This window comes from Zingiber officinale, chromosome 10A, assembly GCF_018446385.1.
Source record: "Zingiber officinale cultivar Zhangliang chromosome 10A, Zo_v1.1, whole genome shotgun sequence".
Classification (NCBI taxonomy): domain Eukaryota; kingdom Viridiplantae; phylum Streptophyta; class Magnoliopsida; order Zingiberales; family Zingiberaceae; genus Zingiber; species Zingiber officinale.
In genome coordinates this window covers 69,981,424-69,993,459 of record NC_056004.1, presented here as the reverse complement: position 1 = coordinate 69,993,459, position 12,036 = coordinate 69,981,424, and positions in this window count along the sequence as shown.

Genomic DNA, 12,036 nt, shown 5'->3' with positions numbered 1-12,036 from the left:
ATGCATAAATAAAAATGAAAACCTTATACGCCAACCCGATGTTGCGATAACGGCCACGAAGCCTAGAGGTGATTGTGAATTTGTGATGATGGCGCTCGAGGTCACTAGGGTTCGCGACTTCACATGACCGACATATTGTCTGCACCCAATAAAGCCTATCGAGTCTTCAACGTCGGCATTGACATCGGCATGGGTGAAAGGTTCAAAGAGCAAAAGGCGACAGATTAGGTTTAGCCGTTTAGCGAATAGAAGATGGTGGAGGAAGAAAATGTCCTGTTCGTGTGTTTTGGTACTTTACAAAATAGGCCATATATAACAATTTGTAATTTATACGTAGATCATTTTTAATTAAATTTCTTTCACTTTGTTTGTTAATAATAAAAACTTTACTTTAAAATAAATAAATGGGCCCCACTAGGAAATGAGGCCCTGTGCAGTGGCCCCACATTGACCGCCTCAAGACCGGTACTGAGTGAAACTAACTAGGTAACACACAATAATGCATAGAACACAAAAGAAATTTGCACATATAATATTTCTACGACGAGAAATCAACAGAAAACACCTCTTACTGCAGGTGAGCAGTACTTACAGTATTATCTTGAACTTACTAACATGAAACCCCTCTAGGATTCCAGTGAAACTTGCGATCCTCGCGCTTTGCTTACGTCCACGCGTTCCTCTCATCGAGACTAGTCGGAAAATATCCAAAAGCTCCCTCGAAATTGTCCTAGCCGGCCACCACAAGAAGCCTTAGGCTTCTTTTTTTTTCGCCCAAGCCAAGGAGGAATTCTGCGCACAAAAGAAAGAGGCGAAATTAGGTCGAGAATACCCTTATTTCATTTAAGTTCTTCTATTTATACCTAAGGGTATTTATTAACTTTTCTCTGCATAAAATTATTCTACTCTCTTTTCTTTCAGCATACCCCTGCTGGGGTACCTGATCATCCTAACATTCTTAAGACTTTGCTAACTAAGGGGTTCCGGGGACGAACCTCGGCCTAACAACTTTTTGTTGCAACTTTATTTATTTTGGTAAAAATACCAAACGGCCTCCGAAAATTCTATAAAAATATTCTAAAAATTTCTAAAAGTCTCTAGAATTTTTCTAAAGCATTTCTAAATATTTATAAGCACTTTTTGAACTGAAAATAAGGAAATTTGGGGTGTTACAATTCCCTATACCTTATAAAAAATCGTCCTCGAACTTAGAATAATTCTGGATATTTTTGTCTCAAACTGTCCTCACGCTCCCAAGTAGCTTCCTCATGCTTCTAATTTTACCAAATGACCTTCACTAGTGGTACTTCTTTATTTCTGAGTCTCTTAACTTCTCTGTCCACTATCTGTGTAGATCTGCTCTCATAGCTAAGATTCTCCTGGATCTGCATTGACTGAGGCTGAATCACTTGGCTGGGGTCGTGGACGCACTTCTTTAGCGTGGAGACATGAAATACATTGTGTATTGCTGACATATCTTGTGGTAAGTCCAGCTTGTAAGATACTTTCCCAATCCTCTCTGTAATCAGGTAAGGTCCTACGTAGCGAGGACTTAATTTGCCCTTTTTGCCAAATCTCATCACTCCCTTCATAGGAGCGACCTTGAGAAAGAGTGAATCCCCTACTCGAAATTAAAGTGGCCTACGACGTGTGTCAGCATAGCTTTTCTGCCTACTCTGGGTCGTCTCAATTCTGTCTGATCTTCTAGATAGCCTAAGTAGTCTCATCTATCATCTCAGTTTGAATGCCCAGCTCTATTTCCATTTCTTTCTTTTCACCTGCTTCTTACCAGTAGATGGGTGATCTGGGCTTCCTACCATACAGTGCTTCATACGGTGCCATCTTAATAGTGGTCTGATAGCTATTGTTGTAGGCGAATTCAGCTAAGTACATATACTTACACCAACTGCCCTTAAAATCTAATGCACAAGCCCTGTGTATATCTTCTAAAATCTGATTTCCTCATTCTGTCTGTCCATCAGTCTGCGGATGGAAGGATGTGCTGAACTTGAGTTTGGTACCTAGTGCATTCTGAACACACTCCCAAAAATGAGAGGTTAAGCGCCCATCTCTATCAGAAATGATGGATTTTGGAACTCCATGATGTCGATCACTTCCTTAACATATAGTTGTGCCAACTGCTCTATAGAGTAGGACACTTTGATGGCTATAAAATAGGCAAACTTGGTCAATCTGTCCACTATCACCCATATCGCATCATATCCATTAGTGGTTCTTGGAAGACCCATTATATAGTCCAGGGATATTTCCTCCCACTTCCACTCCGATATTAGAAGGGGTTGTAGGACTCCTCCTGGTCTCTGGTGCTCTGCTTTGACTCTCTGGCATGTCAGGCAGGTACTGACATATTTAGCAACATCCCTCTTGAGTCCAGACCACCAGAATCTCTGTTTCACATCTTGATACATCTTGGTGGAATCAGGATGCATAGAGTAAGGTGTACTATGAGCCTCCTCTAAAATCTTCTTTCTTAGTTCCTCATCATTACGGACACAAAGGCGGCTTCCCAGATAGAGGGTTCCACTGTCTGATACTCAAAACTCTGAATTTTCTTCTTTTTTATCCCTTGCTTGATCTTTTGGATATCTGGATCTTCACTCTGCTTTCTCTTTATATCCTTAATCTAGGTTGACTCTAAGGTCAATGCAGAGAGTTGCCCATAAATAACTACAACTCTAAAGTCTGACAATTCCTTCTACAGTGGCAGTGCTAATGATGACAAGGACATCAGGGGTGCACTAAATTCTTGGGTTAGTGCATCCTCCACTTTGTTAGCTTTACCTGGATGGTAGATGATTTCACAATAATAATCTTTAACCAACTCTAGCCACCTACGCTGTCTCATGTTTAAGTCTTTCTGGGTAAAGAAATACTTCAAACTCTGATGGTTTGTGAAGATTCTGCACCGAACACCATACAAATAATGTCGCCAGAGTTTTAGTGCAAAGACCACAGCTGCCAGCTCAAGATCATGAGTGGGGTAGTTCTTATCATAGTCCTTGAGTTGTCTAGAAGCATAAACTATAACCTTCCCCTCTTGCATGAGTACAGCCCCGTGGCCCATCTTGGAAGCATCACTGTATATATCGAAACTCTTGTCACTCTCTGGAACAGTCAGAATAGGGACACTGGTCAATCTTTTCTTCAACTCTAGAAAATTGTGCTCGCACTTATCTGACCAGTCAAACTTCTTGTTCTTTCTGGTCAGGGCTGTAAGTGGAGAGGCTATCCAAGAAAAGTCCTCCATGAACTTTCTGTAATACCCTGCCAGACCTAAGAAACTTCTGATTTCTCTGGCATTTTTGGGTCTACACCAGTTGCTGATTGCCTCTATCTTGGCAAGATCTACCTTGATGCCCTCTTTTGAGATGACGTGGCCTAAGAATGCTACTTGGTCTAACCAGAACTCACACTTTGAGAATTTTGCATAAAGCTATTTCTGCTGAAGGATCTGCAGCACTATTGTCAAGTGAGTAGTATAATCCTTTGGAATTTGTGAATATATCAGAATATCATCGATGAACACAATCATGAATTTATCTAGATATTCCCTGAAGACATGATTCATTAGTTCCATAAAGGCTGCTAGAGCATTGGTCAATCGAAATGGCATCACTACAAATTCATAGTGACCATATCTCGTTCTTAACGTTGTTCTGGGTATGTCACTTTCTTTAACCTTCAGCTGGTGATATCCTGAGCGTAAATCTATCTTCGAGAAAACTGTGGCCCCTCTTAGCTGATCAAAGAGATCATCTATTCTGAGAAGAGAGTACTTGTTTTTAACTGTTACGTTGTTCAGCGCTCTATAATCTATGCACATCCGCATAGATCCGTTTTTCTTCTTAACGAACAACACTGGAGCTCCCCATGGTGAATGACTGGGGCGGATAAAACCTTTGTCAAACAGCTCCTGAAGTTGTTCTTATAACTCTTTCAGCTCTGCTGGAGACATCCGGTACGGAGCTTTTGAAATTAGACCGGTACTAGGAACCAACTCAATTTCAAACTCCACTTCTCTGTTGGGAGGTAGTCCAGGTAGCTCTTCTGGAAATACCTCTGGATACTCACAGACCACGCGAACATTCTCCTGCTTGAGCCCTTTCTTTTCTTCTTCATTCACAATGTATGCAAGAAAACCAACACACCCTTTAGCTAACATCTGGTGAGTTGTTAGAGAAGAGAGGAATTTCTGGGTCTTCCTCTTTGGGACTCCCGTGAACTCAAAGGATGGTTCACCTTCTGGACTGAAAATCACTTTCCTTCTGCGGCAGTCCACCGAGGCACTATACTTGCTGAGGAAATCCATACCCAGAATGATATCGAAATCTTGCATCGCAAGGACTACCAGATCGACATATAGCTCTCGGTCTGAAATTCTGACTGGTACAACCTGGAGCCACTGGTTAGACTCCATGACTTCTCTAAAAGGTAGGGTCATCAAGAACTTGGAGTTCATGCTCTCTGTAGGCACCTGAAATTCTTTGGCAAAGGGTACTGATATAAAAGAATGGGTCGCCCCAGTATCAAATAGTGTAGTAGCTAAATGTTGAAAAATAACTACTTGACCTGTTACGACCGTGTAGACACTAGCAACTTCCTCTTTAGTGAGGGAGAATACTCTGGCACTGGCTTAAACTGGTGGGGCCTCCAACCTTTCATGACTGAGATAGGGTCCCTCTAGTGCTGTTGCCATGTGGTGTAACTGCGCAGGCCTGCCTCCGTATTGCGTTGGCTATTGCTGATGTGCCTTAAACTTGTTAGGGCATGCCTTAGCCAGATGTCCTTCTTGACCACACGAATAACATCCAGTCATACCCAGAAGACAGACTTCTGGATGTACTCTCCCACATTTAGGATAGGGAGGGAACTTGGCCTACTTGTTCGCTGGACCTCCCTTTTGGTTACCTCCTAAATTCCATTGTTTCCTTTTGTTACCCTTGCCCTTCCAGTTTTGATTAATTGACTGGGGTTTCTGACCCCCTACCACCTTGTCCTCTATCTTAACTAGATTGAGCTGTGTTTATTGTGCCTTGATGCTGTTCAGATAGTGCTCAACAATTAACGTACAACTGACCAGCTCTTCACCAGTCTACGGTCGGTGAGTTCTACTACTCACATTAAGTGCTATTTATGGTCTCAGCATTTGGAGCATCAGTTTGATTCGCTCCCTCTCTGTACTTACTAGCTTTGGGCAGAGATGAGCTAGCCTGTTGAACCTTTTGACTACTTCATCCACTGGCAGGTCACCTTGTCTGAACTCGATAAATTCTTCATAGTGTTTATTTGTGACTCGGAGATGGAAGAATTCTTCGTAGAACTCTGTCTCAAAGTCAGCCCAGCTCATTTGTTTGGCTGTTCTCTTGCTCTTAATTCTCTCCCACCACATGCGAGCATCTCTAGACAGGCAGAAAGAGGCACACTTGACCTTCTCGACTTCTGGCCAGTCAAGAAACTCCATTGTGCTCTCTAGTATTTTGAACCAAGCCTGGGCATCCAAGGGCTCAGTCGTGCCCGAGAAACTTTCCAATTTCAGGTTCAGCCATTGGATAAGGTATGCTTCTTGTCTTTTAACCCCTGTGGCAACTTCTGGGGCAGCTGGTGGGACCTCAGTCACCACTGGAGTCTCCACGTTTACTGTTGGGGGAGTGGTAGGGACTGGCTACTGATTAGCCATCAGATTGACAATCACTTGTTGCTGCTTTGCTACTAGTCTCTGGAGTTGAGCAACAACTTCAAAAAGATTGGTCTCAGTTGTTCTGGGCTCCTCGTTCTCCTGAGCTCGGTTCTCAGTACGAGTGGTTGTTAGCTAGAGCCCTAGAGCCAATCATTTGATGATTGTATTATGGACTTGTTGTATCATATTCTATATAAATAAAAGGCATTTGTTTTGGTTATTATACTTACTTGTATTGGTGCCAAATAAACTAAGTATAATAGCGTCCTTGAGTAGAAGGTTCTCACCTATATCAATCGGTTAGTTGAACCGATAGTGAGATGATATAGGGAACACTACTCTTAATCATTCCTAGTCGAGTATTAACATTCAGGGACAATGTTAATGCAATAAGACTGCATGTAGGTCAACTCGATGACTTGATCTCACAAGTCATGGATATAGAGATATCAAGTTGACACATGGGTATACATTAGAGAATATATACTGAATGACCTGCCATGAGAAAGTATCATGGATCGTTATATGAGTGTCTTATACTTTCTCATGTGGCTATTAGTATGACTACTAGTCCTTAGACCTGAAGTCACCATGGTTCCCTACATAAGGAGTTATGTACTTCGGTTTCATCAAACGCCACTCATAACTGGGTGGACTATAAAGGCGATTACTGGATATGTAACAAATTATGCGGAGGGATGTGAGTGATGTAAATGGGATCTATCTCTCCTATATGACGGGAGAGACATCGGTATTCTTGATAGAGTGAGACCACGAAGTGCATGACCATGCCCAAATGAGTCAATATGAGATATTGAGCTCATTAGATTTAATGAGTCTACTTGGAGTTCAAGATTTAGATTGATCAGAGGATGACACGAGTCTATGCCTCACATTGATCAATCTAGATGTCTAGGATAGAATGACACTTGTCATATTTTGTTATGAGTCACAATTAGTAGTCACAAGGTGATGTTGGATCTCAACATTCTTGTAACTTGGGTAGTAATGATGTGTTGCTAGATACCGCTCATTACTTATGCTCCTAAATGGGTTTAGGGCATTGCCAACATTACAAGAACCTATAGGGTCACACACTAAGGATAATTAGATGGAGATTAGGTTCATATGATGAACCAAGAGGATTAGATTCATTTGATGAATCAAATTGGATTAAGAGTAATCCTAATTGGGCTAATTGAGTTGGACTCAAGTTGATTCATGTGTTCAATGAGTCTAATTTAGATTATGACTCATTGAATCAATTTAATTAAATGAATTAGATTCATTATATTAAATTGGCTTGAATTAAATGGTTGGATTAGATCAACCATGAGAGAGATTAAGTCAAGTTTGACTTGACTTGAGAGGAAGAGGAAAAGTCAAGTTTGACTTGACTTTTTACCACATCATTAGTGAGTTGGCAAGATGTGGACCAATGATGATGCTCCACATCATCATGGTTACTTAAGTGAGATGTCACATCATGGAGGTTACAATTCTTCACTTTAATGGCTCCACATTAATTGCACTTAATGTGGAAATGGGGGTTACACCTTTTTGAAAGTGGCCGGCCACTATTGTGAGGGGATGGAATGAATTTTTCATTCAAGGCACATTCACTTCATCCTCCTCCTTAAGCTCTCCCTCTCCCTCTCCTCCTCTACCATTGCCGAGACCCTTTGGAGTGCTAGCACACTCTAAGGCTCTCTCTCCATTGAGTTGTTTGTGTGGATACATATAGAGAGTTGTCTACGTTGACAACTTCGATATCCAACACCATTTGGAGGAGCGGGAATGCGAAGGGCTTCACTTCAAAGGTATAACCTTTTCCCTTGTAGATCTAAGTGTAGATCTAGGTAAACTCGTACTCGTAGTTTTTTCGAAAAATTTTATTCTTCGCACGGATCCGTTGGCTAGGGAGATTCGGGGTTTCTACGACGCGAAAAGCGATTTTTTCGGCCCGAAAATCCCAACAGTGGTACGGGGACGTCCTCTTCTTGCCATCTAATCATATAGAGAGAAAACTTAAAATCATCACTATGCTTTCTAGATATATCTTACTTAAGCATGATCCTTGACTTTAAACACATATGAGCAGGTACTTCTAAACATTTCTCTATTCTGTAAGCACTAAAGGAAAAGCATAAAAGAAAGTATAAATACATTCTTACTTGAAGACGGCAAGGCTGAAGCTGATGTGTGTGATGCTGGAGAATGAGAACGACTTTGATACCAACCTGTAATGCCCACCCTCCTAGTGCTCTCTAGGGTGAACGGTACTTATTTATGAACTTTACTTAACCAATGTTGCTTATGCTAAAGACAGTAGTACATAAAATTTTCTAAACATAGATGCAGAACTTTTCCACTAATTTGGTTCTTACGGCGAGTGACATCATAACATGCAGTTAAGTAGCATAAGTACCACTAGCTTCTTATTACATTCTTACTAAACATGCAACACATAAAGGACGTAAATGATTCATTTCAATACTCAACTCATAATTCTAAAGCAGTTAAAGCATTTCCAACTATAATTGCATGCAAAGAGCCATAATGAATTTCTTGCACTCTTTAAAACTAATCTACATACAATGTATCGAACAATATACCTCATGTGCCAAAATACATCAATCTCAAGAAAATATGGAATCATAATATCTAGCAAGCATCCACCAAAACTAGTCTATTCAATCATTAATAACAGAAATACTAGATGACACTCGACCCATGCAAAACTAACAATTTATGACATCTTCTTAACAATAATTAAAAAGTGAAATCTCTAAAATTTTTACTAGCAATTTTAAAAGAAATCTTAATACACTCCCAATGAATTCCCAAGGCTTTCCATAGTCCAGGCATCACACACACACCATCACGCATCCCCTTGTCGCCTTCCTTCACTATTGTTTTCCTTTTCCTTTATCTGCAGTAAGAGGAAATGCAACTAGTAAGCAACAAGGCTTAGTAAGTACTATCTAGCTCACAAAGAAAATCTCGAAATGTGCAAACATGTTTTTAAATTACTTTTCATGTTAGAATCTTTTCTATTACTTACACTGATAGTACAGATAAACATGCGTAATTACTTTTGTACCAATAGAGGAACTAAAACTTGTTTAACTCTAGGCAACAAGCATATACAAGCATTTAATTTCCTTAAACTTGTTTTTTCTTAACTTAACTTGAAACTTGGAAATTCTTTAAACTTGAAAACATTGCTAAAGCATATACTTGAAAATAAATATCTTCACTTGGGATCCCTAAGGCGTAAGTACCATCTTATGCGCGTTCCCTAATAGGTTGGGGTAGCGAGCCACCAATCCTAAATGACCAGACCTTGGTCTACCAGGGCCAAGACATTGGAATTGGACACATAGATTTATTTACGACAACCTTGGAAGTCGGGTACTGGCCTTTCAAAGTAAAATATCTTAATTACTTATTCTTTAAATGCCTTGCCATTTTAACAAGCACCTTGTGTGCCAAAATCCCTAAAGTCTTGACTTTGGGATCTACTTAAGGTCTTGGTCTTTTTCTTTCTTTTTTTTATCTTTCTTATACTTTTCTTAAACTCAAAATACTGATAGGGTATTTTTTCCATATGCATCTATAAGTGAAACTAACTAGGTAACACACAATCATGCATAGAGAACAAAAGAAATCTGCACTTATAATATTTCTACGATGAGAAATCAACGGAAAACACCTCTTACTGTAGGTGAGTAGTACTTACAGTATTATCTTGAACTTACTAACACGAAACCTCTCTAGGATTCCGGTGAAACTTGAGATCCTCGCGCTTTGCTTACGTCCACGCGTTCCTCTCGTCGAGACTAATCGGAAAATATCCAAAAGCTCCCTCGAAATTGTCCTAGCCGGCCACCACAAGAAGCCTTAGGCTTCTTTTTTTTTCTGCCCAAGCGAAGGAGGAATTCGGCGCACAAAAGAAAGATGCAAAATTAGGTCGAGAATCCCCTTATTTCACTTAAGTTCTTCTATTTATACCTAAGGGTATTTATTAACTTTTCTCTGCATAAAATTATTTTGCTCTCTTTTCTTTTAGCATACCCCTGCTGGGGCACCTGATCATCCTGACATTCTTAAGACTTTGCTTACTAAGGGGTTCCGGGGACGAACCTCGGCCTGATAACTTTTTGTCGCAACTTTATTTCTTTTGGTAAAAATACCAAACGAACTCCGAAAATTCTATAAAAATACTCTAAAAATTTCTAAAAGTCTCTAGAATATTTATAAAGCATTTCTAAATATTTATAATCACTTTTTGAACTCAAAATAAGGAAATTTGGGGTGTTACAATTTGCATTCGGCAACGACGGTAAACTTAAGGTAATCGGAAGAGGTAACATCGAACTCAACTAAGACTTTATTATTCGAAAAGTCTTTTGCAACCAAATCTTTTGCAAAATATTTAAAACAGAAGCGACCATTGAAACATTTAAAATCTTTTTCAAATTAATAGAAAATGAAAAAGACACTTAAATAAAAAGAATCAGAAGAAACCATGGGGGAGAATTTGAGAATCACAACTTTACTAAATTTTATGAAATAAGTGGATACTAACATGAATACTCCTGCCCTAGGACCCCTCAACAAAATAGTCTAGTAGAACGTAAAAATAAAACCCTACAAGAAGCTGCTAGGACCATGTTAAACGAATATAAACTATCTAATGAATTCTGGGCTGAAGCAGTTAATACAGCCTGTTACATTTAAAATATGATTTCAATTAACAAATTTCAATATAAAACACCCTATGAAATTTATTATAATAAAATTCCCAACTTAAACTATTTAAAGGTATTTGGGTGTAAAGTCTTCATTTTGAACACTAAAGACTACTTAGGGAAATTTACATCAAAAACAACCTCAGTAATATTTTTAGGGTATTCAACAACTAGTAGGGCATATAGAGTGTATAACAAAAATACCCTAAAGGTAGAAGAAACAACAAATATAATATTTGAGGAAGAAAATAAATTACCCAACACAATACATGAAAATGAAAATACATAAAATGCTACCTCAATAAACAAAGAAGATGAAAAAATTCAACCTGAACCTATTGAATCTGAAGAACAAATCACTAACTCAAATGGTATAAGACCAACAAGAACAAGCACAAATCACCCATCTGACCAAATTTTGGGTGATTGATAATGGGTATTTTTGTGTATTATTTTGGCTCTTATACTTAGCATTTTATACCTTCTCGCATACTTAATATTGTGTTTATATCATGATTTCCGAATAGGGATTCATTTTGGACTTAATTGTAAATTTCCAACAATTTATAGAATTTAATTTCATATTTTATGTGATTTTGTAGGAAATTCAAAGAGCCATGGATTAGGGTCGAACCAGATCAAATTTGGCTTGATTTGGAGTCTAAATGAGGAAGATCAAGCTGAATTAATGTGGACCGTTGATTAAGATCAGTGAGATCCTGCCCCTTCAATCAGATCAAGTGATCCATCCCTTCAACCTCAATTAAATTGATCTGGACCGTCCATAAAGATCATCCTCATCCAAGTTTAATTCATCTCCAATTTGGATCAAAAGAAGAATCCAATCAAACCCAATCCAAAAGCTTCAAATCAAACCCAATCATAAAGCCCAACTCATCCAATTTGTAGCCCAATTTGAGCCCTACCCTTAATGAACCAGATCTAAGTCAAACGGATCTTTTCCTTAAACCCAAACCAGAAACCCATTTAGAAAACCCCTTTTCTCCTTCTCACCGGCACGGAACAGTGGAACGCACCTTCTCTGTTCACGATTTGCAGGGCGCGGCTAGGGCATCAACTTCTCCACAGCTTCCTCCTTTCTTTCTCAACTCCGGTCGGCGACCTCTATTCCTTTTCTTTCACTGCCACCGACCGGCCAACTCAGTTTTAATTCACTCCTCTTCTTCTCCGTTTCCAACGGCGACAGCAGAGCACAAGTGGCGACAGCAGGTTTCAGCAGCAGTTCCGACCAACTACACCTCACCGGAGGGGTTCTCTGGTGTGTTCTCCACCCTCCGGCATCCTTCATACCTCTCCTCTCCTTCTGGGGTTCGGACGGACAGGGGACGAAGAGGGTGACGGCAGTCCACCATTTCCAGCAGCCACCACCATTTCCAGCCATTTCCAGCAGATGGTCTCTGTTGGAAGATCTGTATTCCATTGTTGTCGAAGCAAGCAGCCACCCGTAGAGTGCTCTATCCACTGGCTTTGGTGGTTCTGAGCCGGGTCCTCGTGTGACGACGAGGATAGTTATTGGTATTAAGGAAGTGGATGTATGAATTGTGGTTGGATTAGTTTAGATTT